General features: G+C 47.7%; 2 long non-coding RNA genes across 2 annotated transcripts in view; both read left to right on the top strand.

Moving 5' to 3' along the window:
* LOC136560220 (uncharacterized) overlaps nt 1-21944 on the top strand; it is a 41491-nt gene extending 19547 nt beyond the window's left edge. The window contains exon 2 of the long non-coding RNA XR_010784097.1: nt 21597-21944. This is a non-coding gene — a long non-coding RNA (uncharacterized lncRNA). The remainder of the gene's footprint in view (nt 1-21596) is intronic.
* Nucleotides 21945-22083: 139 nt separating this feature from the next.
* LOC136560219 (uncharacterized) overlaps nt 22084-27139 on the top strand; it is a 40656-nt gene continuing 35600 nt past the window's right edge. The window contains exons 1-3 of the long non-coding RNA XR_010784096.1: nt 22084-22266; nt 22488-22668; nt 23115-23224. This is a non-coding gene — a long non-coding RNA (uncharacterized lncRNA). The remainder of the gene's footprint in view (nt 22267-22487; nt 22669-23114; nt 23225-27139) is intronic.

A 27139-nucleotide genomic window follows, 5' to 3' on the forward strand; every position in this document is an offset into this window, starting at 1 on the left:
GGGTAAACAATCCCCAAACACATTCCACACCAGCACAACACAGGAGAAGCAAATGAGATAAGAATTGTTTTCCTTTTCTCTGAGGCTTCTCAGCTTCCCAGGAGAAAAATCGTGGGCAAAGGGATTTTTTCAGAGAATGTGAATGCCACAGGTGATAAAACCCTGGCACAGGCTGTCCAGAGAGGTGGTGGATGCCCCATCCCTGAAGGAGTTCAAGCTCAGGCTGAACCTTTTCATTGCAGGGAGGTTGGAATGGGTGGCCTTTGCAGGTCCCTTCCAACCCAAACTATTCCATGCTGATAAAGTGATGACTGAATTTGTGTAAAACAGGAAAAAAATCACTGCATGGTGCTGTTTTACACAGGAACAGGGTGGCATGAAGCACATTGTGAAGCATTAATGGGCTGGGGCAGGCTTTGGGGAGGACAGGGAGGAGCAAAAACCTTGGAGGGACCAAAGGCATTCCCTGTCTGGCTGTAGGAACCTGTCTGGGCATCTGCAAGCCCGGGGTGGATAAGCTGCTTTGCAGCCATCCTCAGCCCCACAGGGAGCCATGAACACTTATGTTAGCTGTGCTTACAGCACGTTATTCCTTAGCTCTGCACTTACACAGCACCACTAAGCACCTGCTAATGCTCTGGAGGATTTTTAACCATGCACAGCTTGATTAAATACAATCAGAGCCAGATATGCAGGGGAAATGTGGCTGTAGTCACACAAAACCCTCGTGCCTTGTGTGGGATTTTTGTATCCGAACAGGCTCCTGGTGATGACACCACACTTTCTACCTGTGACTGGAACAGGGTAGGACAAATGCCCTCCTGAGGCACTAAAATTTTCCTTGCTGCTTTACAGAGGTTAAATAAAAGCAAGGGATTTGTTTCCTGAGCAAGTCCCTCTGATTTACAGCCGTGTGGGCAAGAGCAGAGCCACTTACATTAGGAGAGCAGTTTGGAGAAGGAGCACAACAGCAATGAAACAGCTTTGAACTCTGAAAGGTGCTGATGAAATGCCTCCCTTGCACTCTGTCCCACTGGGATCTGCTCCCACAACTCCTGTGGAAGTTGTTTGAAAACCCTTATGGCTTTGTGCTTTAGGGCCAGGTGTGTGCCCAAGGCTCACGGGGAGAGGGGTTGTTTTATTCCCTGGCAATGCCCAGATGCTGCTCCAGCCTGCTCCTGGGCTCTGCTGGGATGGAAGGCACTAGGACTGGGAATGTTCCCCCTGGGAAGAAGCCATGGGAATTGCAGGTGGAGGCCGAGGCAAGAGGGGAGCAGCAGCGTTGTGAGTAAATTGTCAGCAGCCTTTCTGTGTGTCCTCCCCTCGCCTCCGCTTTCTCCTCACCGACATATCAGCGATGTTTATTAAGAGATGACAAGTCTATCAGGCCTCATAAGCAGCCTTTCACAAGGAGGAGATCTTATATCCAGAGAGCATCATCAATCTTGTCTCTGCTCTGCTTTTCTGAGCAGCTGATAGCGAGCAAGGCTCCATCCTCTTCCCCCTCCTCCCCACCCCTTCCCCTCTCCTCCCCTCCCCAGCCCTCTGCAGCGCAGCGGGAGCCAGCAGGGAGAGACTGGATTTGCATAAAGTGTTTGTGGAGAAGAGAGGGATGCAGAAGGGGAAATGCAGCCCCTGCTGCCGGGGCTGGAGGTGGTCCAGGGATGCAGGGTGAAGTGCACCCCAATCTGCTGCCCAGGCAGCTGAAGACTGCCAAATTTGGGGGAGGAGAATTGACACTAGGGTCAGAAAATGCCCCTCCCCAGCTGCTGTGCTGGTGGGGACAAGGTGAGGAGAGATGCTGCAGTCCAGCTGTGCCCCTGTGATGCTCCTGTCCAGGGTGTTGGGATCTCTAGCTGGGCAGAGTGACCCCAAGATGGGTTAGAAAGTCTCTTTTCCCAGCCTGGTGCTTGGAGAAGGAGTCAGGGCTCTTCATTTCTCGGTCTCAAGGTTGTTTATTGTTCCTTATCTAGAAAAAATTTTCTCCTGTCCAGCCGAGGTCAGCTCAGCAGCACAGTCCAGGCACTCTGCCTGCACCCAGGGCAGTGTTATGTCTTTATACTAAAAACTACATGTGCAATATTTACAATTACTTCCCAATACCCATCACCTATGTTAGACAGTGAGCTTCTACTCTAAACCAATCCCAAAGTGCCACCATCACAGCAGAAGATGGAGGCCAAGAAGAAGAAGGAGAAAGGCTGGACACACCCAGTTCCCTCCATCTTGGGCCTCCTGAACCCCCATACCAAAAACCCTAAAATCTACTTTTCCACCCTGTGATAACTTCACTAATATTCTACTTAAACTGTTGTGGCTTGCTGATCTTCATACAAGGTTGGTCATTTGCTCCATGGGTCATAATCAAACCCACAGGGGCATTCTGGGCTCTGTGCCAGGGTCTCTGAGTCCCCTGGCAGGGGTCTGGGCTGCTCAGGACAGACAGAGGGATGTCCTGGGTCTTGACATAGGGAAGAGCCTTGCAGAGCTGTTGTTGCCCAGAGAAATGTGATTGCCTCATCCCTGGAAGTGTTTAGGGCCATGCTGGATGGAGCTCAGCTCTGAGCAGCCTGCTCTAGTGGAAGGTGTCCCTGTCCATCGAGATAATTAGATTATCTCTGAGGTCCCTTCCAAGCCAGGCCAGGCTGGGTCTCTGTGGCTCTCTGATCTCTCCAGCTCAGTGGTCTCAATGTGCAAGGGCTCAGAATTCCCCTCTCAGAGCAGAAATCATCACTTCTGTTTCTGTTTTACAAAGTTCATCCTATCTTGTAAATAACTTTTTTTTTTTTTTTTTTGCATTATCTGCACACTTGACACTCATGGTGAGCTGATTGGTTGGAAAACCACTGCTACCTTTCCTCCCTGACCAAATTAAATTTCTTGTTATTCCCTCTGCCTATTGTTTAGAAAACTACTGCTACCTTTCCTCCCTTTCCAAATTAAATTTCTTGTTATTCCCTCTGCCTCCATTTCCCACTTCCTTTTTTTTTAAATTTTTTTCCCCCCCAATTCTTAAAATTCCTTTCCTCTGCTTTTATTTGAAGGCTCTGACTGTTTAGGACTAAATTTTGTGCACAGATCCAGCCCTGAACAGTAAGACTGTGCTAAGAAAAGCTGCCCATTGCCTCTTAGAGATCCTCCTCCCATGGCTCTGCTCATGCTGGCAATGCCTTGGTCTCAGGGGAGAGGAGATGGATTCACTTTTAGGAGCTTGTTAGGGAGCACAGCAGTGAGCTTTTTCCACCAAGTTTTTTGTTCCCTGGTGTTTCCAAGAGTTTAATGGCAGAGAGAGGGAGCTGAGTGACCTGTGGGGGAGTGGGTTTGAACTTGTGGCAGCTCAGAGCTGAGCCTGGATGTCCTCAGCTCCCTGTTTCCCATTGCTGGAGACAACTATCAAATCACCTTTATCAAATATATATAATCCTCCACCAAGGGTTTAGGCTACCAGGCTTGCAAGTGTGGGATGAATGTTGACACATCCTTGTTAAAAATATTGCTAAGCCTTGCATATCTGATGTGCTTTCTTTTTTAAAACTAAAAACTGGAGACAGATAAATATAACCAGGATGCACCTCACCAAGTTTTGCAGAGACAGACAGTTTCCTGTCTGAAGATGCATCAGAAGAGCTGGCAATTTCCAGGAGTTCCCATTAAAACTTTATGATGAGAAATTGAACACAAAGCTCACAGAATATTTAAAGCATTAAAACTAACCCGGTGTGAAATTTCCCAGCGATCCCTTTAGGAGGAGGCAGGAGTTTATGCTCCGTTTTAAGGCTCCTCGAGCACAGCCTCGAGCAGGATGGCACAGGAGCTGCCTGTGTTAACAAATCCTCGTGGGATGTGTGGTGGAGAGAAATATGAGGCTTTCTTGGAGGCTTTTGGAGTGTGATCCCATTCCCTTGGGCTCGGTGGGAAATCTGTTACCGCGCACGGCGCCGTAGCTGGAGCTCAGAGCCCAAGCTGCCCAAAGAACCTGGCTTGGATTGAAAACCAAAGCTGAGGTAAAGAATTGGGAAGAGGAGAGGTGGCAGAAAATGGCTCTCAACTGAGTAAAGGCCTGTCAGGAAGGAAATGGTTTGCTGCATTTATTGTTTAGGTGTGAAGGGATGGCGGGAGCTGCACCAAGATCCGTTTGATTCAGGCTGGTGTTTGTGATGGCTCCAGCCCTGTGTGGTTTAGTGGAAGGTGGAGGAAACTGAAGAGCAGGCAGCTGCAGGGGGGATTTATTCCCATTCTTCTTTGTCTTTCAAAGGTCATTGGAAGCCCAAGGGTTTATATCCCTTCCAAAATTCTGTAGCATTATGATTAGGTGTCATTAAAGTTGCTGCCTGTAATGTGCCAACATTACCCTTTTGATTCATACACATTTTCCTCCTGTCCTTTTCCTTGGGAGTGGGGAGGGAACAGCCTGACACGTCTCTCCTCTGCCCTGGACTGCCAGGATCCAAGGCAGTGCCAGCACTCTGAGCCCAGGTTTGCTTGCTGTGCTAGGGAGACAACAACTGATGCTGCAGGTTTTGGTTTTGTCCGGTCTCTATTTTCCCAAATGAAGCTGCTGGTTAATAATGGACATTTTAGAAGCAAAGATAGCAATCCCTGCCTTCATGGGATGCACTAGAGCTGTCCCAACTGTGCAGCATCACTTCACTGAGAGAGGTGTGCTGTGTCCCACACTGGTCACTCTGTCGTGGCTCAGCCTGGGCCACCAGCCAGGAGGGCAGGTAGCACAGAGGGAAATCAGGCAGTGCAGGCTCTCCATCACTGCTGTACTGTCACCATCATATTTTCTGAAAAATCCTCTTTGCCCAGGATTTCTCTCCTGGGAAGCTGAGAAGCCTGAGAGAAAAAGGAAAGCAATATTATGTCATTTGCTTCTCCTGTGTTTTGCTGCTTTGGAATGTGGTTGGAGATTGTTTATCCAACATGTGAATTGGTTTTACTTAATGACCAATCACGGTCAGGCTGTGTCAGGACTCTGGAAGGGGTCACAAGTTTTCATTAGTATCTTGTTCAATCTTCTGTCTGTATCCTTTCTCTATTCTTTAGTATAAATATAATATAATATAATATAATATAATATAATATAATATAATATAATATAATATAATATAATATAATATAATATAATATAATATAATAGCCTTCTGAGAACATCTTTCCTCCCCATGAACAAGGGACCCCAAAAATCCCACTCTGTACCTCTGTTTTAGTGTTCAAGGGGCTTCACATGCTTCATGTCCCCTCTCCTGGAGAAGATGGGCACAGGGCTTTTCTCAGCCCATGCCACACTTGATCACTGATGTGTTTTCACCCCACCTTTGCTATTCTGGATATTTGCTTCCCTGGGCCAGGCCTTTGCTGGGAAGAGGCTGAGGAGGCTGCAAGAGGTCACCTTTTGCAGTCTGGGTCTGTAGTTCATGTCCAGCCAGCAGCTTCTCCATCAGACAGGCTCGGGGGCTCAGCCTCCTTTGGACAGCAATCCCTCATGGGGGTTCCCCAGCCTCCCTGTGCGCTCATGGCTGGGAAGATGGGCAGCAGCAGCTTGGGTCAATGGAGCTGGAATTACTCTCCTGTCCCCTGAGATTGTCAGGTCAGCAAGGATCACTGCCAGGGGAGGCCATTAGAGAAGCACATGGAGGAGACCCCATAAGCTGTCTTATGCTGTGTCTGTGCTGTTGCAAATCCCTTTCCTTGTCAGGAAGCCTGCCCTGGGCCATGGGATGGGGATCTCTGGTCCACAGGGAGACCCTGCTCTGTGTAGGCAGTGTTTGGGGAGCATGGAGAAGCTGCCAGGAGACTCTGGATTTTCAGGAGTGGCACCTCTCTTGGAGCAAAATGTCTTTCCCACTGCTGCAGAAATTGGTACTGTGGAATCCTAGTTTTTGTCTTGCTGCCATCAACGAAAAAGAGGGAAGGAGTGAGAGTTTGCTCCATCACTTTGATACCATTTGGGTTTTGCCTTTTTTTTCTTTATATGTTCTCTGTATTCTTCTGTATTCTATACACTTGTAGCTCTGTAGCCTATTGTATTAGTGACCCATTTTCCCAGTACTTTTCCATGGCCTTTCCTTGAGCAGAAAGACAAAACAAATTCCAGAGCTCCAAGCCCTGGGGGTGCAAGGCCCCTGTGCTATCTTGGTTCTTCCTGGGAACCAAGGCTGAGAACAACTCTTTGAGATACATTTTCATGGATTAGTGCTGAAAGGGGGGTTCCAGAGAAGGGGCTTGGCCTGGGGGGGAGGAATTGTCTTCCTAACTGGTGCTTTTTATCAATTCTGCTAATTTTATAAAACCTGTAAAACTGTATTCACCCCTGGAGGGGGTGGGCTTTTGTGGACATCTTTCCATAACTGCCTTTAAATAAAGATCCCCTTTTACATTACCTTCTCACTAAAATGATCCCAAGTTTCATTTCCAGCTTGAGGAAAAAGACAACAACTTCTGTCTGCTCTGAAGCATACATTGACTCAGAAAAAAGCCTCTTCCCAAATCAGAAATGATGAACCACAGTGATGAACCAGCCAGTTTCAGGTCTGGCTTCAAACACCAGCATGGCAGTGGTTGTGCAGCGGCTGATGGGCCCCGTGGCCACTGTGGGAGCGTTGTTCTCTCCTCCCACATGCCGTGACTCAGGTCTGGCTGTGCAGAGGAGCAGCTGCAGCCTCCAGGAGAGCCCCTAATGAGGCCAGGATCTCCTGCTTTCTGTCAGCTCTGGGAGGAGGCCGTGGGTAATTACCTCTCCTGCCTGCTCCTCGCTGCTTTTGAGGTTCAAGCGGAGAGCGCTCGGATGCGCCGTTTAAAATTCTGGTGGTGTCTTGTCAGGTCAGCAAGCTGCAACACAGGAAGGGATTTTACATCCTAAGGATTCCAGTGGCATTCCTGCTTGCCTGGTGCATTTTTATACCTGTGTGAAGGTGGGTTTTTCTCTGCTGTGGGGTTGTAGCTGTGATGGTTTCTTCTCACCAGACCTGTGTTTGCCACCTCAGTTTGGTTCTCATGATTGGGGTATTCTGTATTGTGCTGGATGAGCTGGAAATGGCAGCAAGAAAGAAGGTTGAGAGGAAAGAAACCCAGGTTAGAGATCACTATGAATTGCTGTAACCCTTCTTTTACCTGATGTTAGCACCTTTACAGACGGAAAACCTTCTTATAAAGTTTGATCTGATGTTTTATCAGCTGTTTTTGAGTGCACAGCCTTAGCTCAGAGTTGGAATCTGTGCTGTAATTGGCCTCTGTCTACAGAACTGGGTAATGCCCCCTTGGTTGTGCAAATCTGCATCCACTGTGAAGGGCATTTTCTGTCAGCAGAGAGGAGGGCCCTGGGGGGAACACTCTTACCTGCCTTTGGCAGCACTGGGGAAGGGCTCTTGGCCATGTGAACTGAATCTTGATCTCCCCAAGGCAGTTCAGCTGCCTGGATGTTTTGTACAGCTTCACTGGAAAACAAACCTAACGAAACAGCAGGGTCTGGCCTGGCTGTGGACTGGGAGAAAAGTTCCTTTTTCTGTACTGCTGGGCCAAGGACCAGGTTTGTAGTCCTGTGTGTCCTTCCTGGCTGTCCCAGCGTGACTCGAGCTTGGAAAAGGAATGGCACAGACCTTCTGCAGAGAAGGAAGAGCCCTGGTGTAGACAGAAGTGGCTGAAACAGAATAATATTTTCATCTGGGGAAAGCAGGGTGGGTTTCTGCTGCCCATGAGCCATGTGCAAGTGGGACACAAAGAGGGGAGGGACGGGGTAAGGAGAGTGCCAGCATTTCTGTGCCTGAGTGCAGGTGTTCAGCTTCTGTCTCAGGGTTTTACTTCACTGCCATATTTTCTGGAAAAATCCCTTTGCCAGGATTTCTTCTCCTGGGAAGCTGAGAAGCCTCAGGAAAAAATGAAAACAATAAATATCTGATTTGCTTCTCCTGCGTTTTGCTGCTTTTGAATGTGGTTTGGACATCGTTTACCAACAGGTGGTTGTTTGACTGGTTTCATGTGAATTGTTTTGACTTAATGGTCAATCACAGCCAGGCTGTGTCAGACTCTGGAGCAGAGAGTCACGAGTTTTCATTAGTCCCTTTCTAGCTTTCTGTCTCTATCCTTTCTGTATTCTTTAGTATAGTTTTAGTATAACATTCTTTAATATATTATAGATCTTTATATAACAAATTAGCCTTCTAAGAACATGGAGTCAGATTCCTCATTCCTCCCTTTGATGGGGGACCCTGAAAATACACACCCATGTCTGGGACATCTGGGGTGAGCACAGGAGCACCAGGCACGCCAGCTCTGGAACCAGGATGGCAAGGGAGGCAGGTCAAAGTATCCCCAGGTCAAAGTATCCCCAGCCCTGTCCTGGATTTGGGGCCGTGGTTAGGAAGGGGAGCAGGGTTTGGAGCAATGCTGGGATGTGATACGGAGGGCATGGCGGCTGGCATTTGGAGGGGGGGATTCATTAAGGGATTTTTTCATTTCTTTTCCATTTTTGCCGTTCTCCAGGACTGTCATCCGTTCGGCCAGGAGGTGGCTCTGGAGCACGCTGAGGAGCCGGGCACAGCGTGCAGTAGCCACGGCGACAGGGAGGGAGAATCTCAGAGCGATGGGAGGCAGATGGGCTCTCCTTGGAGCTTCCAGCAGGCTGTGTGCCTGTCCTCTGACACACACACATGCAGAGGCAGCCTCTGCACAGTCCCAAACACCCCTGAAACCATGGGCTCTGATGTTAAGGAAGTGGGGAACATGCTCCTGGTGCTGGGAACACGAGCCTGGCTCAGGCTGTCCTTTGGGAGCGGGGATGACTCTGAGTGTGGTGTCACACCAGATGTAGGCTCTTCTCCAGAGCTCCAGACCTGTGAAAAGTTGTTGTGCCAGGCAGCAACTCCGAGAGGAGCCGCATTTGTGCTTGTCAAGGTCCCCAGGGATGTAGGGTGTTGTAAATGCAGGCTACCCCAACGAGGGGAGAGAATGATGCACCTGACTCCATGTTCTCAGAAGGCTAATTTATTACTTTATGATACTATATTATATCAAAGAATACTATACTATACTATACTAAATAATACAGAAAAGATACTCACAGAATGCTAAAAAGATAATAATGAAAACTCCTGACTCTTTCCAGAGTCCTGACACAGCTTTGCCCTGATTGGCCAAAGAGTGAAAACAACTCCCAGCAGAACCCAATGGAACAATCACCTGTGGGTAAACAATCCCCAAACACATTCCACACCAGCACAACACAGGAGAAGCAAATGAGATAAGAATTGTTTTCCTTTTCTCTGAGGCCTCTCAGCTTCCCAGGAGAAAAATCCTGGGTGAAGGAATTTTTTCAGAGGTTGTGAATGCCACAGGAGGGCATGAGGAGCAAAGCAGGGAAAGCCTTGACAGAAGCACAGAGAGGCATTGCTGCTGTCTAGGAAGATTTTGGCATCCCAGGCTTTGGAGAATGTGCCAAAAGTTGTGCCTGGCACACACAGGGCTGCCAAGGCTGAATGACTTGCTTTCTGTCATCCTTGGGCAGTGCTGTGCCCCTGACAAATGGAGAACTTTGTGCTCCTGTGAGAGTAGAACAAGATCGTGGCAGTCCAGGGCTCTCTTGGTTGAAGCTTTGGGATGCCCCAGAAGCAGGGAATTCCTGCTCTTCTCTCAGTGCTGTGATATGGTTCCTAGTGATCTCCTCTGTGCTGAGGATACAGAGAGCTAGCCCTGGAAATCAAAGTCTGCACTTTGATCCCCTTTAGGAGCTCAGAGAGGGACCTTTTACAGCAAAACTTGGAATTCACATATTGAAGAGCAGGAGGGATGGTGAAAGTCATGGGGGACAGGGCACCTCAAAGGACAAAGAGAACAAACAGGCCTAGAGCTCAGCTGGACCGGAGCAGAGATGTGCTCAGTTTGTTCCATGGAATCACCGAGGTGCTTCCAGCTGTGTCTCTTCATCTCCAGTGGCCCAGCAGTGCTGTTGGCAATGCTGCCCAGGTGCTCTGTTCCCTTTCCATCTGCTCTGAGGTTCACAGAGAGCCTTGCACTGACTGTGTGGGTTTAGAGTTCAGTGCAAAATGCTTTGCCTGTTGACCTGCAGAAGGCTGTGGCAGGACCAGGGGCTGCAGCTGGACCTCAGCCTCCTGTGCTGATGGCCCCTCTGCAGCCAGGACCAGCAAGGGGGCCCTGCTGTGAGGCACTGGCTGTTTGCTCTTCATATCCTATTTGCTGGTGAAAGCTAAGGGAAGAGGAAGGGCTTTAATTCAGCTCTAGAGCCTCTGCTGGCTACTGCCTTGTGCTTTGCCAGTGCTGTGTGAAGTGGAGAAAGGGGATTACTGAGCACCACTGGTCCCAGTCTTCAGTCTGGGAGCAGATTTTAGAGGACAGACCTCAACCCCAGGTCCTTGTTTGCTAAACAAGCTGGATCTGGAATTACAGCTGATTTGTGTCTCATTGAGAGCTGAAGGGTGAGACCTGAGATGGCTTTTTACACTCACATCCTGATGCTGTGGAGCCAGCAGAAGAGACTGATTGTTAGACTGGCAGCTCTTTAGGTCGAGGCTTCCACTGAAACTGGAATCTCTGTAATCTGTGGCCTGAGATAAGCTGCAGGTACTGAGCTGAGAAATCCAAACCTGTTGCCATATTTCAGCATGTGCAGCGAAGCCTGTCTGCCCTCTGCCTCTCTATGCTTTCCTGGAGAGCTGGAGAGGAAGAGGAGAGATTCCCCAGGCTCTATGTGAGGTGCAACTGTAATTCAGTGTGCCTTGCTGGACCCTGAGCCCACTATGGGCTGCTGAAGGAATGTGTGCTCTGCTAGGGTTAAATGCTTACATGAAATCAATAGAAGTTTTATTGCCACCACGTGATATGGCAGCTGGAACTCTGCCACCCCTAATAGAAGCTGTGTTAGGTCTCCCCCCTCCAAGTACAGGACAGATATATTGGTCTAGACAACTGAAAAATAGTGGTATATTGGGAGGCTGCGTTTTCATTATGTAAATGGAGCTCTACAGGAGGATTAATTGATTATTCAGTTACTATGGATCTGTCTTGGATGCCCTGGCAAGATGAGAGAACCTGATGGAAGCTCTCCAGTGGTGCTCTGGGGCGGCACAAAGGAGTCCTTGAGCACCCCCTGCTCCCCTCCAGGCAGTGCACAGTGCTCTCCCTCCAGCAGGAATTGTTTCCCAGAATGGTGCAGGTGCCTTCCTGCTCATGACTGGTGACCATATCCTGTACAGGCAGCAAAATCTTGCAAGAAATAGTCAGAACCGACCTATTTTGTGCTGTTTGGAGGGACTCACCTGTTGACCAAGTCTTGCTGGTGGCAGCTGGAGACCATGCAGAGGGCTCCAGAGTAAATGTGCTGCTGCAAGTGCTGGGAGCTGTTGAGATAAATACATTTTTGGAAACTTGCACCTAGCTTCAATAAATATAAATATAAATATAAATATAAATATAAATATAAATATAAATATAAATATAAATATAAATATAAATATAAATATAAATATAAATATAAATATATATAATACATAATATATATAAATATATATTATATATATAAATATATATATTATATACATATATATGCATACATATATATTATATATATAATATATATATATTATATTATATAAATTATATGTATGTTCATAATATATTGTTTTAGCCTCAGCCCAGCAAGTGAATGGTACAGAAACAGAGGGGAAAGATCAGCTGGGGGAAGGAAGGCACCATGATTTTTTGATAGGTACAAATATCTATATCATGGGCAGCTTGGGAGCTCTTTAGAGTAGATCTTAATGAAGCTCCATGTGAATGTAGTGCTATTTAGGCATTAAGGTCAGTGTCCACAGAATATTTTGGATTTTTGAGTATTTTAGAGTGTGGATAGGCTCCAAAATTTTGGAGCTCACAGGAATGGCTGCTGTGTGGTCGGTGCTGTTGTTCTGCTCTCATTCCTAGGTTGTATCTGGGGCATTTTGAGAGCTGTCCTGTAAACATGCTGAGGTCTTCACTGCTGCCTGCATCACTGGGGTGCCCAGGTGTGGGGACAGCTGTGGAGCAGCTCTGCTCCCTCCCTGTGGCCCTGGAGCACTGGGGGTTTTTTTGTGGGTAAGCAAGCAGGGCTATCATATCCTCATAGCTAGATATGTCCCTCCTGGTCAGACAAACACATTATAGTACAGGGAGTATTTTCTGACTCAGAAATACCTGTTCTGCCCTCCCCAGCAGTGGGAAATAGACCTGCACACTCTGTTGGGTTCAGATTGCTGCAGGAAGAAAGGACAGCTGTGGTGAGATGGATGCATTCACTTTCTGCTGTCCTGCTGTGTGGGATATAATTGCTTTATCCTTCTCTCTTCTTCCAAAACCATTTCGATATTGCTGCCCAGATCAAATTTTGTGAAGAACATTTTAAAGCAAATCTTAGCCTTTGGCCTGAAATACATCACCTGTGGAAAGTTTTACAAACAATCCCGATATTTGGAGTCTGGGTGGGGAAAAGCTGTGATATTGGACAAGTGGAAATTTAGATCCTTGTGAGTAAGTGCAGATACTGGAATGGAGGGTGATGTATCCTCAGATTTGGGTGGGGAAGAAGTCTTTGGGAATTGGAAAAAGGTCTAGTGGTGAAAGGAAGACCTGCTTATGCTGATGAAATAAGGAAATTTGCTTCTGTAAAACAGGGAAAAATGAAAATAAAAATTAAAAGCTATGTCAGTAAGTGTGCCAAGCTCTTCCAGAAGTTTGCAGAGTGTCTCGCAATCCTGCTGAGAACAGGGCAAGAAACTTTCTGGAGCCCTGTTGCAGATATATTTTCATGAAAAATCTTTTCTTAGGATTTTTCCTCCTGAGAAGCTGAGAGGCCTCAGGAACAAAATGTAACCAATGGTTATCTGCTGCTGTGGAATGCAACAGGTGCATCTGGGATTGGGCTCATGTGGTTATTTCTAATTAATGGCCAATCACAGCCCAGCTGGCTTGGACACAGGGCCTGAGCCACAAACCTTTGTTGTCATTCTTTCTGATTCTATTCTTAGCTTAGCCAGCCTTCTGATGAAACCTTTTCTTCTATTCTTTTAGTATAGTTTTAATGTAATATATATCATAAAATAATAAATCAAGCCTTCCGAAACATGGAGTCAGATCCTTGTCTCTTCCCTCATCCGAAAAATCCTGTGAACACCATCACAGAGCCCAAAATAAGGAACAAAAGAGATGAGATTCTCCTTTTCCTATGAGAAGAGAACAAACTGTGGCCATGTACGCCCTTTTTGGGGTGACAGAATTGCATGAGACTGCTGCAGGGGTAGCTGTGAGATGCCTTTTTACACTCCCATCCTGATGCTGTGCAGTCAGCAGAGGAGACTAAATGTTAGACTGGCTCTTTAGGTCAAGACTTCCACTGAAACTGGAATTTCTGTAATTTATTTCATTTAAACTTGCTGCTCCTTTGTTCAGCACTGGCTGTGGAGAAGCAGCTCAGCTCCTGCTTTGTGCTGCTGGCACACCTCGTGCAGCACGAGGCCTCTTTGCTCTTTTCCTGAAGCCACCAAGCTCTGAGGATTTCAGTGCAGAAACTTTGCAGACACCAGGCTTGTTTGCAAGGCAGACATGCATTTCCACATCCTGTCTCATGGATTCCCGAACAAAGATGTTTACAGGAAAAAAAAGAAAAAAAAAAAAAGCATTAATGCTATAGCAGGAGGGGGAAAGCATAATGTATTCTTCAAATGTTTGTATGTCAGCAAAACGCCTGCAAACCATTCAATAGATTAATCCTGTAGCTGGCCTAAAAGGAATGGATTTCTAGCCATAACTGAGATTGGGAAAAATTGATTTCCATGTTCTTGTTGACTGAATAAGATGAAAACAACTGCCTTGGCACTCATTCCTAGGCCAAGAATTCAGATCTCTGCTGGGCTGAATACCAGAACTAGCCCAGCTCAAGAAGTGATGAAAAAGGGGCTTTTCAGAAACCAAATCTTAACTATTTCCCATTGTGGAAATGGGATTTGCAGCAGATCATGGCTGCTAAAGTAGCTGGTGGCTTTGTGTGGATGCTTGGCTGGATGCTTTGGTCTCTCAGACAGAACTATGAAGGCACTTCTGGTATTCATAAATGTGAGAATGGCTTGGTTGTCCATCTAGCTTTAGTGTAAAATTTCAAGAAGCAGTTCAAAAGAAGATATTTAAAATATGTTTAGGTTCCATGGAAGATACTTCTAAATTTATTGTTAAGAAACTCTTAGTGAGGGGGATAATGACCTTATGCAATGTCTGAGCTGGAAATTCTCATTGTTTTCCCCACCTCTGACAAAAGACAGTAGAAAAGATGGGAGAAAATACTGCCTAGGACAGGAGGTGACATCTGCAGGTGGGACAGCCATGACACACTCTCCAGACCTGTGTTCCCTGTGTCTAGGGAGTCCCCAGCTGGTATCTCCCAAGTTTTTCCAGGCTGGATGAGCTGCATCAACCCAATCATCTCTTCATCTACACTTTGTTGTTTCATCATTTCAGGAGCCTTTTTTCCCCCTGGGACTGGTTCCCATTGAAGAACCCTTGTGCAGGAAGCAGGCAAAGCAAGGGACATAAATTCAGTTTGAGGTCCCACAAATCCCAACATCTCCCCACCCTCAGCCTCTTGCTGTGGTGTTGTGAGGGTCCCCGGGATGAGGTGAGAGATGAGAATTTGACTCCATGTTCTCAGAAAGCTGATTTATTATTTTATGATCTTATATTCTATTAAAAGAATGTTATACTGTGGGAATCCACATAATCAGAGGGTTTTGGGAAAGCTGCAAGATGCAGACCTCAGAGACAGCAGAACTGTGAGTAGAACTAAGCAGCTGCCATGAGATAGGTCAGCAAAAAAAATATTTAAACTGTAAATAAGCAAGGGCAAATAGAACAATGATCTGTGTATTAACGTTTGTCTAGAGTAGCTCTCTAAGCTACAGAAAGTTTATCTAGCAAGATATTAGGAAGGTTAAAGCTTAATAATGAAGCTCTGTGTGTTGTTTTAAGGCTTACAAGCAGGTATTGTATTCAAAATAAGCAAGCATTTTTTTAACCAAAGGTACCTGTGCTTATAGTGGTTGGATAGAACTACTGTCAATGTGCTTTTGCTTTGTGTGATTGGCCAAAAAACTTTTAAAGTGAGTTGTAACATTGAGTTCTTGGTCTGCTGCCTGGGATGTGAGCTGGTGGCATCTTCCCATTGTCATAACCATGGAAGGAGACTGATGCTGGAAAATCAAACAGCTCAAGGCACGTTCCCAGCAGCCCCGTCTCGTTCGTGGTTTGCAAATAGCCCCCAGCCAGCGTCACTATACTAAAACTATACTAAAGAAAGAGAAAGGATGCATCAAAAGGCTAAACAAGAACGATAATGAAAGCTCCTCACTGACTTCTCAGAGTCTGACACAGCTGGCTGAGATTGGTCATTAATAAAAACAATTCACATGGAACCAATCAAAGATGCACCTGTTGGTAAACGATCTCCAGACCACATTCCAAGCAATCAGATAATTATTGTTTTCATTCTTTTCTGAGGCTTCTCAGCTTCCCAGGAGAAAAAATCCTGGCAAAGGGATTTTTCAGAAAATATCATGGTGACATCTTGTTCTGTGGATTAGGCCAATGAAAAAAGGCAATCCCTGTCCTGAAATTCCCTGGGAATCACAGCAGCTTTTGAGTGACTGCAAACAGATCACTTGATAACCCTCAGTCTTATTGACACAACTCCAAAAACACGCTGCAAAGTGTAAATAATAAATGTGTAGTATCCGCACTGGAGCAGGTAAACACCGCCTGATGTTGTCTGATATTTCACTGGCAAGGTGTCCTCGGTGATGCTCCAGCAGAATAATTTTCCAAGCGAGTGGCTCGCGTGACAGGTGGATGTGCTGAGCTCACGGGGCTGGAGCTGGGAGCTCCATGCTGGGGATGAAACAGGAGCAGCTCCACAGGTCCCTCCTGCTGCTCCTCCCAGCAGCTCCGTGCTGGAGATGGAACAGGAGCAGCTCCATGCTGGAGATGGACAGGAACAGCTCTGTGCTGGGGATGAAACTGGAGCAGCACTGTGCTGGGGATGGAATAGGAGCAGCTCCAGGGGTCCCTCCTGCTGCTCCTCCCAGCAGCTCCGTGCTGGAGATGGAACAGGAGCAGCTCCATGCTGGGGATGGAATAGGAGCAGCTCCATGCTGGAGATGGAATAGGAGCAGCTCCGTGCTGGGGATGGAACAGGAGCAGCTCATGGGTCCCTCCTGCTGCTCCTCCTAGCAGCTCCATGCTGGAGATGGAACAGGAGCAGCTCCATGCTGGGGATGGAATAGGAGCAGCTCCATGGGTCCCTCCTGTTGCTCCTCCCAGCAGCTCCATGCTGGGGATGGAACAGGAGCATCTCCATGGGTCCCTCCTGCTGCTCCCAGCAGCTCCATGCTGGGGATGGAACAGGAGCAGCTCCTGGGTCCCTCCTGCTGCTCCCAGCAGCTCGGCACAGGGCCGCCAGGAAGAGCTCACCCTGGGCTTGCTGACAAGGGAGTGTTGCTAAAAGCTTTCTCCCTGCTGCTGGTGTGGATGTGTCAGCTTCCCAGGCTGGATGACACGGGGATTAATAATTCATGCTGGAGGTATTGACTGGTGGGAGCTGTTAGGAGCCTTGCCCTGGGTGAAGGGGCTGGAGATGGAACAGGGGATATCTGTATCACAGGCTTTAGGCCATGAGTTCTGCAGTATTTCACTAACAAGCTGTAAAATGGTTCTGTATCTACCCCTACAAGGTCTTCTAAGAAAAACTATCTAATTAAGAAATGACAACTAAATTATTTTTACTTTTGACCCAATAACCAACCACCTGTGCCCCACAATGCAGACTTTTTTATCCAATTACACCCAAATACCACCCAATACCAATGGAGAAGAAGATATTTTATCCAATACCACCCAAACCCATAAAGAAAAAGGTGAGAAGAAGGACCAGCCATGGCTCTAAAACCTCCATCTTGATTTATATATATTACTATATTCTAAAACCTTCAACTCTAAGTTTCCCACCCTGTGATATTGCACACTTCTAGTCAAACTACACACCTATAATCTCAGTTCTATCATTCAATTTTGGAAGCCTTCTCCACAGTCTCAGGTCAAAATGTGGTGTTCTCTTGGGGGTCTGTGCCTTTTAACACAGAAACTCTAAAATTCTCAGCATGCAGGGTTCCAACAAAGAGTCTCCCCATGCCAAGGTGGCTGCCAGATCCCCTCCAGGGTGGCAGTTCTGGCAGCCAAGACTGCTTCTTGTTACCCAGAGCATGCTCCTATTCTGCTTTTTGGTGTTGCAAGATGTCTGGAGAAGCCAGACTATTGAAGAGCAGCTTTCCATAACTTGCAGGTGGACTCTTGTGCCTTCTGAGTCTGAAATAGTTTTTGTGATAGGGTGGTCTTCAGGATGGACTCTGCAGTTGCTCCTATTGTGTGCAGGCACATCCTGCAGTATTCCCAAGGGGATTGTAAGGCAGGAAAGTGTAGATTGGCTGACCTGCCCTGACCCTGTGGGAGCAGAATCCCCCTAGAAATGGATGTGATTTCCAGGAACTGGGAAACTGTGGTTGGAATAAATGTGAATTTTAAAGAATCAAGTGTCTGTGTGAGCTGCTGTGATCCTGGATGGTGGGTGCCACCTTCATGCTGTGTGTTGGACCTGTTTGGCAAAGATTTTCCTTCCTGGCCATGTGGAGACACAGGAAAGTTTGTAAGGTGACCTCAGGGCTGTACAGTAACAGCCTGCAATGTCTGTAGTTATGGATGGCAGACAGAGGAGACCAGGGATGTGTGCCCAGGAATCCTGGGAAGCTGCTCTCAGCTCCAGCAGTCACAGAGCTCCCCAAGATCTGCCTTTCCTGGCCTCTCATGATGCCTTGTGCAGGCTGAGCTGGAACAGAGACTGGACAGAGCTAAAGAATAAAGTAGGGATTTGTTAAAGGCCTCAATGGATCCACCTTGGGCAGCACAAGAGCCCAGCCAGGGTTGCACCCCAGATGAACCAAAATGGTCACAAAATGGACAACAGGTCATGGGGTCTCTCACTTTTATAAGTTCTGCTCCATTTGCACATTGGAGTTCATTGTCCAATTACAGCTCCAGCCCATGCAGTCCCATCCTTCTTGTTTTTCTCTCTTCATTCCACATTGTTTGTGCTCTTGGGCTGAGATTTGGATCATTTGTCCTTGGTCCCCAGCTGGAGCAGGAATTGTTTTGTCTCCCTGCTCTGTGCACAGAGCTCACCATCCCCTCATAGGAAGCCCAGACCCACACACTAAAGCAGCACAGAATCTGAAAAAATATAAAAGCTCAAACCTGAGGCATCACTCAGTGCCCAGTGTAACATTGCACTGACTTTCCCAAGTAAGATGTAAAACTGAGCTGATGGGCTTTTTGAGAGCAAAGCTCTGTTAACAAGAGCAGGGAGGTTAACCTTGGATCCCTGCCCAAATTGAAGTGGATATAATCTCTAAATGGCTCATACCAAAATGAAATCCACTTATTGAGGGAACGTGTCCCTCTCTCTCCTGTAGTGCTGCTGTGCTGAGCACAGAGGGGACAGAAACTTGTGGGTGAGTGAATTTTGTGCTGAGAGTGTTAGGAAGCAAACCAGGCCTGCCTTCCTGGGTGCATGCTCTAAGAGATTCAACAAAATCAATCAAGGAAAAAAAACAGCCTAGAATAGATCAAATCCTGGCTCCAGTCTCTATTTTGATGGACCCTGGATTAGTCCTGAGCAGTGCTATCTTTCCTGGGAAGACCTCCCTCATGGCACTTTCTGTGGGCCAGGGTTGTGCTGCCATCCAGCTCTGTGGGATGGACAATGCTCCAGGCTGGAACAAGACTCCAGAGGCCTTGGCTCAGAGATGATGTTCACCCTGGTCAGGGGCTGTGGTTAAAAGGAGCTGTAGGGAGGACTCACCCTGAGTAAAAGTTGTGCACCAGGAGCCTGGGGAGCAGATATGTGCAGTAAGATGGAATAAACTGACTGCCTGCAATAGCTGTGCAAGCACTGGCTGCTGGGCTCAGAGGGCTAAGAGTTCTTCATGCTGCAAAATGTGCTGTAGCAATGCAGGATCCCAATGTGCCTTGGTCACCCAGCAGTACTGGACCAGGTTCTGGGAAGCTTCCAGCCTCAGCTTCACCAAACACGTGCTCTGCCTAATGCAAATGCAGCTTTGGAGATGCTGAAAGGTTTCTCCCCCCCCCCACTCTTAAAAAGAGCATATGTTCTCACTACTAACAAGCAGGTTTGCAAAGAGTCTATTTTTAAGATGATTACAGGGTATCAGTAGCTGTTCCAGTGTCAACTGTCGGTTTTGTTTCCTCGTCGGCAGTAAACTGTTGGCAGGTTTGTGCACCAGAGGTTTACTCCTTCCCAGCTGTAATTGCACAGCACAGAAATTATCACTTGCTCTGTGCATGCCTCTGCTGGTTCATCCCTCTGAGCCTGCTGCTCACCAGCAGCTCCTCCAAGCACTTCCCACATGCTGAAGAGCCGTGCCGTGGCATCTCCTGCTGGCAAAAGACAAGGCCTGGCTACATCTCAGCTGCACAGATGAGCCTGAACGTGGCATTGTGCTACAAGTGTGCTCAATATTGGTGTTTCCTGCTCTGTTGCACAGGGAAAGAGCCCAGGATCAGCTTCCTTTACTCTCGGGTTGCTGTTGATATTTGCTGCCCTGAGATGTGCAGGGTGTCTCTGCTTCGGCCCGCGCAACTGAAGAACGAGTCTGGACTCTTCACTGTTCGGTCCTGAGGTTGTTTATTAATTCTTATCTATAAAATTTTCTTCCTGCCCAGCCGAGATCTGCTCAGCAGGGCAGCCACAGGCACTCTGACCAGCCCCGAGGCAGTGTTGTCCTTTTATACTACAAACTACATATATCATATTTACACTTAATTCCCAATACCTATCACCTATGGTAGACAGTGCACTTCTACTCTAGACCAATCCCAAAGTGCCAACAAAATCCCAACAGTGCACTTCTACTCTAAACAAATCCCAAGAAGAAGAAGAAGGAGAAAGGCTAGACACGCCCAAGTTCCTCCATCTTGTCCCCATAACCCCCATACCAAAAATCCTAAAATCTACATTTTCACCCTGTGATAATTTTGTTATTACACTATTGAAACCTCTGTGAGTTTCATGTCTCATACAAAGTTGGTAACTTGCTCCAAGGGTCAAAATCAAATCCCCAGGTGTTCTGGGCAGCATGCCAGGGTCTCTGAGCCCCCCAACGGGGTCCTCGGCAACTCTGGACACCTGGAAGGATGAACTGAGTTCTGACACTTTCCCACTAAGATGTCCGAGTCTCTGTGGTCAAGATGACCCCGAGGTGTTAGAAAGTCTCTTTTTCCCAGCCCTGAGATTGAAGGAGTCAGGATTCTTTGGCTGTGGTTTTCAAGGTTGTTTATTCTCTGTTATCTCTAACATTCTCTTTCTGATCTGCTGAGGTCTGTCCAGCAGGTCAGGTTGTGGCACAATGACCACCCTTGGGGTGGTGTTATCTTTTTATACTAAAAACGACATGTACTTTATTTACAATAATTTTCCAGAACCTACCACCTATGTTAGACAGAGTGTTTCTGCTCTAAACCAATCCAAAAGTGTCACCATCACCCAGAAGATGGCGGGCAAGAAGAAGAAAGAGGAAGGACAGAACATGCCCAAATCCCTCCATCTTGGCATCTGAATTCCCATTCTAAAAACCCCAAAATTTTACTTTTTCACCCTGTGACAAACTAACTATCATTCTACTCAAACTCTCATGGCTTGTAAATCTTCACATAAAGTTGGTAATTTTCTCCATGGGCTGAAATCAAAGGCACAGGTGTTTTTGACTCTGTGCCAAGGTCTCTGAGCCCCCAGCCAGGGGCTCAAGACCTCCAGGACAGCCAGAGGAAGGTCCTGGGTTCTGATGGATGCTTTTTTTGCAGGGATGATTTTTTTGCAGGCAGTTTCCCTCATCTGCTGTATAAAATATAAAAAACCTGGAGCTCTAGCTGAGATCTTCAGGGTGGGGAACACCCAATGATGGTTTGGTGATTTGCTGGCTGGGTGTCTGGAGAGCTGGTGCTCCTCAGCTGGTGAATAGCTCAGCCTTTCTGCATCTCAGATCCCTGTGTGCCTGGCAGGCAGAGCAGCACGGCCAGACTGCACCAGGAGAATCTGAAGTCCTCTGATGGAACAAAGGATGTGGAGACCTCCTGCTACAGCCAAAGCTGTGCTGGCTAGAGAGCACTGGAGTGTTTACTCACACCATCCCTTCCATCCTGCTCCCACACTGCTCAGCCAGAGGTAACTTATGGAGGAGGAAGCAAATAGGATCCTTTATTGAGAATTAAGGAAATAGCATTGTAAACACATACATCCTTTTATTTTATTTCTTTTCCAAGCATCTAAGTAGCCCCATGATTTGTGACTGCAGCTCTGCACACAGAGGTGATGAGGGAGTGCAGTGGGAAGTGTCAGCTAGTGGGAGGAGGGCTCAGAAGTTCCAGTCCTTACCCCACAGGGCACATCCTGTAGGAAACAGCCACTTGAAGTACACTTATTCCTTTTCCCTTGACAGGCATGAGATGATGACGACGCCTGGGTGTGAAGTCTGCTCCGAGGCCTTCAGTGCAAGTCCTTGGCACACCTCTTCAGACTCAGCCTTCGCCCCCATCCTGAAAGTTTCCAAACTGATGGGAGAGAAGCCGTGGTTGTGTTTCCCGGGCTGACACCTCCTGCTGAGCATCCTTCCCTGCAGGAATGGCAGTCCTCTCGCGTTACCCTGGGCACGCGCCGCCGTGCTGCTGATGGGACCAGACAGGATCCGTCACTGTGCTGATGTGTCTCCTCCACAAAAAATCCTAAATGACACCAGCATCTGAGAGACGAGGAACAAAGGGAAAAACAAATAAAATTATCTGCTCTGTTTGGTCCCCTCTGGTCATCTGTCATCCCAGTCTGGTGTGGGGGCTTTGAGGGAGGGCTGCAGTTTGAGGGTTCTGGGTTGGGGGTATGAGAGGGGTTTGCTTTGTTCATGTGAGACCAACAGGCCTGCCAGGCCAGCACGCTGCTTCTGCTGGACTCTGTGGAGTCTCTGTCTCTGTTTCAGCTTGATGCTGGTGTCCAGACTCCCCTGAGTGCTGCCACAACCAGACCCTTGCAGTGGGGCAGAGCTCGGTGTCGCTGGTGCTTCACAAGCGTCAGAAGGACCTTGCCAAGGTTGTGTGAGTGTCTCTCCCTGCCTCAAGGTAAGATCATCTCTGCCTCTGTCATTGCTGCACTAATCTGTCTGTAAAGACCCTTGGGGATACAGGTTGCTCAACCTCTTCCAGGACTTCTAACAAGAGTAATTGTAACAAGCCTATAAAATGTGTTGGGTTTTTTTTGTTTACTTTTCTTCCTTGCCTCAATTTTTGTTTATGTTCTGTGGTGGCTATGGCTGAGGAAACATTTTCCTTCACATTTCCAGGAGGCTGTTTGAAAGCTGCTCTCAGATCAGTGAGGACCAACTGGGATGGCTGTGCTCCTCTGCAATGCATGTGACAGATGTGTCAGCTCTGGGCTTACTCTCTCCAAATGGTCCATTTCTGTCTCAAAACACAGTGGCCAAAAGCAGAGCACCAGCCTTATGATGAAAATCAGCCTTTAAGGTAAGAAGCTGAGATACTCTTGCTTGAACGAGATGTATGGGGAGCCTCTCTCACATGAGGATGCTGACATTAAACCTTCAAGGCATCATGGCCTCAGCTCCTCAGAACTGCCTGTCTTGTTGGACAGGGAGATTTCTCCCAGATGTGTTTTCTTGTTTCAAATTGTCTGGTGGAGTTTCCCCCTCTCTTTACACAGCTGTTACTTCCAGCCTCAGCAATTGAAGGTGCTTTAAAATTGGGTGGGTTAGTGCTTGTGAAATAGTCTGGGCTGTTCATTTTCATGGGACTGAAGAGTGACTTACTGTTCATATCCTGAAAATTGTTTGTTTTGCCTGGAGGGCATTTTGCACAGGAACTTAAATTGTTGGCTTGACTCTCCTTTGTGTAAGTTGTCTAAGTTGAGAGCTGTGTGTTCTATAACAACCTCTTCTGGTCTGTGGTGGCAGCATTTGAGACCTGCCCTAATCAGAGTTTTGGGTGGCACCACTCCGAAGAAGAGCGCAGGAACTGGAGGAAAGAGAGCAGAGATGGGAAAGGACAGGTGCATCCAATTGAGGTAAGGAGACTACCAAACACAGGGCAGCCAGACCAGAAACATGCAGATTATGTAAGCACAGCTGGGCTAAAACTTGGCAAAATAGTTTTTCTGGTATTGTAGACTATGCTCAAGCAAATGATTTTCTGTGGACCCCACTGAGCAGAAGAAAAGATAATTGTAATTCAACGGAGAAAACAAAACATCCATTTCTTTAAAAATGCCCCAGCCTGAGTAGCTGCAGACCTGGAAAATAGCCTTAAAAATAAACAACCAGTAGCTCTAATTACCCTGGAAGGCCACCACCTTCTCTTGCAGAGGCAGGGGAAGCAGGCTGGGAACTAAAGGTACTGGTGTGGTGACAGCAGAGCTTGTGAGGAAACCACTGGGTCTTGTCCCTGGGCAGCCCCAGTTAAGAAAGAAATACATCTGCAGGCTCCATGTCCCCTGCCTGCTGCTGGGACTGCTCACTGGTGATGACATCTCAAATATGTTTTAATAACCAGAGGCTGTTAATAAGCGCTTGCTACTTCACCAGCTTAGATGCATCTCTTTAAATTTAAACAGGATTAGATAAGGTAGGGAGATTACTAAATACCCAAATGAACATTAAGCAGATATATTGGAGGTTTAACAACTCTGCAGCAGATTGTTAAATTGCTCTAAATATTTCCCTACTAGTCTGGGGGTATTTAATTAAAACAACCCCTCTAGTCCTGTGTAACGTGCCTAGCAGCCCTACAAGCCCTGCACAGGGCAGGACCTTAATTGGCAGCGTTACCATAAAGCTGAGCCATGCTCGAGGACAATTAAAAAACAACAGCCTCCCCCCCTGCCCACCCCACCCCTCAAACCACCCCAAGCCCCTCTAATTAGTGTGAGAAATGACGACAAAACAACTCCGAGTGTCTCCAGTGACAGGTGCACAAATAACAAGGCTGATGAAAGATTTTGCAATTAAGATTGCGCTATGAAGATTAATGGGATATTTTCATAAACTGATGTAAGACTGCCTATAACCCAGTTGCCTCCACATAACTCCATCTCCTTCTCTGTATCTCTTATTTCTCAGATTTCCTTCACCCCCTCTTTGCAGCTTGCTGAGGGTTTTCATCCCCAGCACTTTTTTTTTCCAGGTCTCCCATATTTCCTGGCATTTCCTTTCTCTTGCTTTGGCTATTCTTGTCTAAGTCTTGGGTTTCTGCTCCATTTAAACTTCCTGGCTGGGGTGGAAGTAGGGCTGTCCCCATGGGCTGTCCATGTGGTGTTGCTCCATCATGGGCTGTGTCCACTTCCACTGGCTCACTGGAAGGTATTTCCCAGGTTTGTTAAGGATCCATCTGCAAAGCACACATCTGGCTCTGGAGCCACGTGTGTCCATGGCTTTGAAAGGCCCACAGGTCACATTGCCTGTGCTGCTTCCCAGCAATGTCTCCCTTGAGCGTGCCAGTGATTCTATTAACCCAGATTAAATTGGTACAGCCACTGCTTGATAGGAAGCATTAAACTGGCAGGGAAGGAAACTGGCAGCTGGAGCAGACACCCCTCCCCATGCATCTTTCAAAGAGGGGGGTTTGTGCCTCTCACCCAAACCTGCTCTTTTCCCAAAGACATTTGCCTGTTGCTGCCACTGTTGTGACTCTGTAACTCCTAATTGCCTCCTGTTATTCTTGATATCTCCAAGGCAGACTGGTACACAGGGAATTTACATTTCTTTTAATCTAGTGAAAGCAGTGATTGGACACACAGCCTCCAGTCCTGCTTTTCTTCCTCTCAGCTGCTGCCATACACCAGGTTTGATGTCCATCTCTTCAGTCTGTCTGTGCTCACTGGCTGCCTCCCCTCCCTGCCCTTGAGTTTCCTTCCTGACCTTGTCCTCAGCCCTCCCAGTGGCTTTTAGCTGTGATTTTTCTGTGAGACCTCAGAGGTGTTTGTCAGGACAGGGGTTCAGAGGCTCTGGGCTGGGTGTAAGTTGTGCCTGGCTGCAGGGAGCTCTTCCTTGCTGCTTGCTTTTTCCTATTGTTTTTTCCTACATAAATGATGTGTTGGAAGAGACACCTGCCCAAACCTGCAGCCCTGCTCCCCCCAGGGCCCTCTCACCAGCCAGGCTGCCCAGGACTTTCAGAGCTAGGGGTGAATAATCTCCTGCACAGGGATTTTGAAGTGGTTGTAGCTGGGGCCCCCAAACCAGTACAACCACTTCCACACTGGCCTGCTTGTTAGCTCTGCTGGGGAAGGGTGTAAATAAGACCTCAGGGAAATGCTGTTTGCCTCCTGATGGCTCTCCCCATGCCTCTATCCCTAGCAAAAGGGTTGTAAATTACTGTTTCCCACTATTTGTGAAGAGTCTTTAATTGAGAGTTAGCACAGGACCAGTGGCTTGTCTCAGACACTTCTCTGCACAGAGGCATGCTATGCACTCCAAATTCTGACACCCTTTCTATGAGGTTCATGAAAAAACCTGGTACAGCAAAAAGGCAGGAGGATTCCTGTCTCCTAAGAAAGAGGCATTAATTGGTGGTGACAGAAATGCAGTTTTTCCTGACAATGGTATGTGCCTGACAGTATTCCACTCACCACAGCAAACAAGCAGAAATTAGGGCTTTCTGTCTCTTGTCCATGAGCCTTTTTGACTTGATATCTCCTTGTCTCTCCTCCTTTTAATTGCTCAGCTATTGTCCTATTAGTGTCAGCGCTTGGCGGGCGCAGGGGTTAGAGCTGAGATGCTCTGGCTGGTGCTCTGTGAAGTGTCAGCCTGGATAAATACAGTGCTTCTTTCTGCTCTCTCAAATCCCCTTTCCCACTCCCTCCTTACCTTTCAGATGCTGGAAAAGGCCAAGGAATATTAGTGCAGGCTGTAGGTGTAGCCTTCCCTCCCAGCCCTCGGCTTGCTGGTGCTTGCAGCCCAGGTCTGTGACTCTTTGCTGCTCCAGAGCTGAGATTATGCTGGAAAAAAATGTTTCTGCAGTGAGATGATACTTCTTGGTTTGGGATTCTTGCAGACCTTGAGAAATGCCTGGAAGACTCTCCTGGTAGAGGTGCTGCTGTGCTCCTGCCTCTCTGGATGGGCAGATCTGCAGCCTGACCTCTCAGTCTCTGCTTTCACCTCATGTCTGTGTGCTGGTCCAGAGGGGCTGGCTGTGTGCTTTTTATTCCCTCTCACTGTCCTGGTGACTGCACTGATGCTCACTTCCAGCAAATTAACCTTTTGGGGGAAGTCTTCACCTTACCAGCTTCTTGTCCTGGCTGCTGACACTTCCCAGGAGGCTGATGCCTCCCAGTGACCCTGCTGGGAATGCAGGGTGGAGCTGCCTTTTGGTGGAGCTGGGGATGGAGGGCAAGGACTGGGAGGCATCAGAGGGCAGATGTGCTTTCCAGGCTGAGCAGTTTCCCCTGCTGCTGCAGTCTGCTGGGATGTGCTGCACGCGAGATTGTCCTTGGAGAACTCCTCTTGCCAAAAGCAGCACAAAAATGCTTTCTTGCTTCCTGGAAGAAGCACAGAGGGTGCCAAACCCAGCCTGCCAAGGAGCAAGGCCCATTGCCCTGGTGGCCTGTGGTTCTGCTGTGACCTCTGTGCCCTGGGGAGCTCGGGGCAGTGCCTGGCTGACCCTGCCTGCTCTGCTGGGAGCTGGGGACAATCCAAATGGATGTGCCCTGACCCGAATGGCCCCTGCCATTAGTGCCAAGCAGGTCTGGAGCTCAGAGCACTGAGATGTGTGGAGATGCAGCAGCAGAGCTACAGGGACCCCTTTGCTCACCCCACAGCCTGGATGAGCCAGAGATCCCAAGGAATAAGCAGGATGCAGCTCTGCCTTGGGAGATGCTTTGAAACAAGCAAACACGTGGGTGGGAAGGGAATTTGTGCTGCAGGGTGGATTTAATGCCTGGTGTTTTATAACCTGAGTGCTTTTTACCAACATGGTTTTACTATCCCCT

Source organism: Molothrus aeneus, chromosome 9 (assembly GCF_037042795.1).
Source record: "Molothrus aeneus isolate 106 chromosome 9, BPBGC_Maene_1.0, whole genome shotgun sequence".
Lineage (NCBI taxonomy): Eukaryota > Metazoa > Chordata > Aves > Passeriformes > Icteridae > Molothrus > Molothrus aeneus.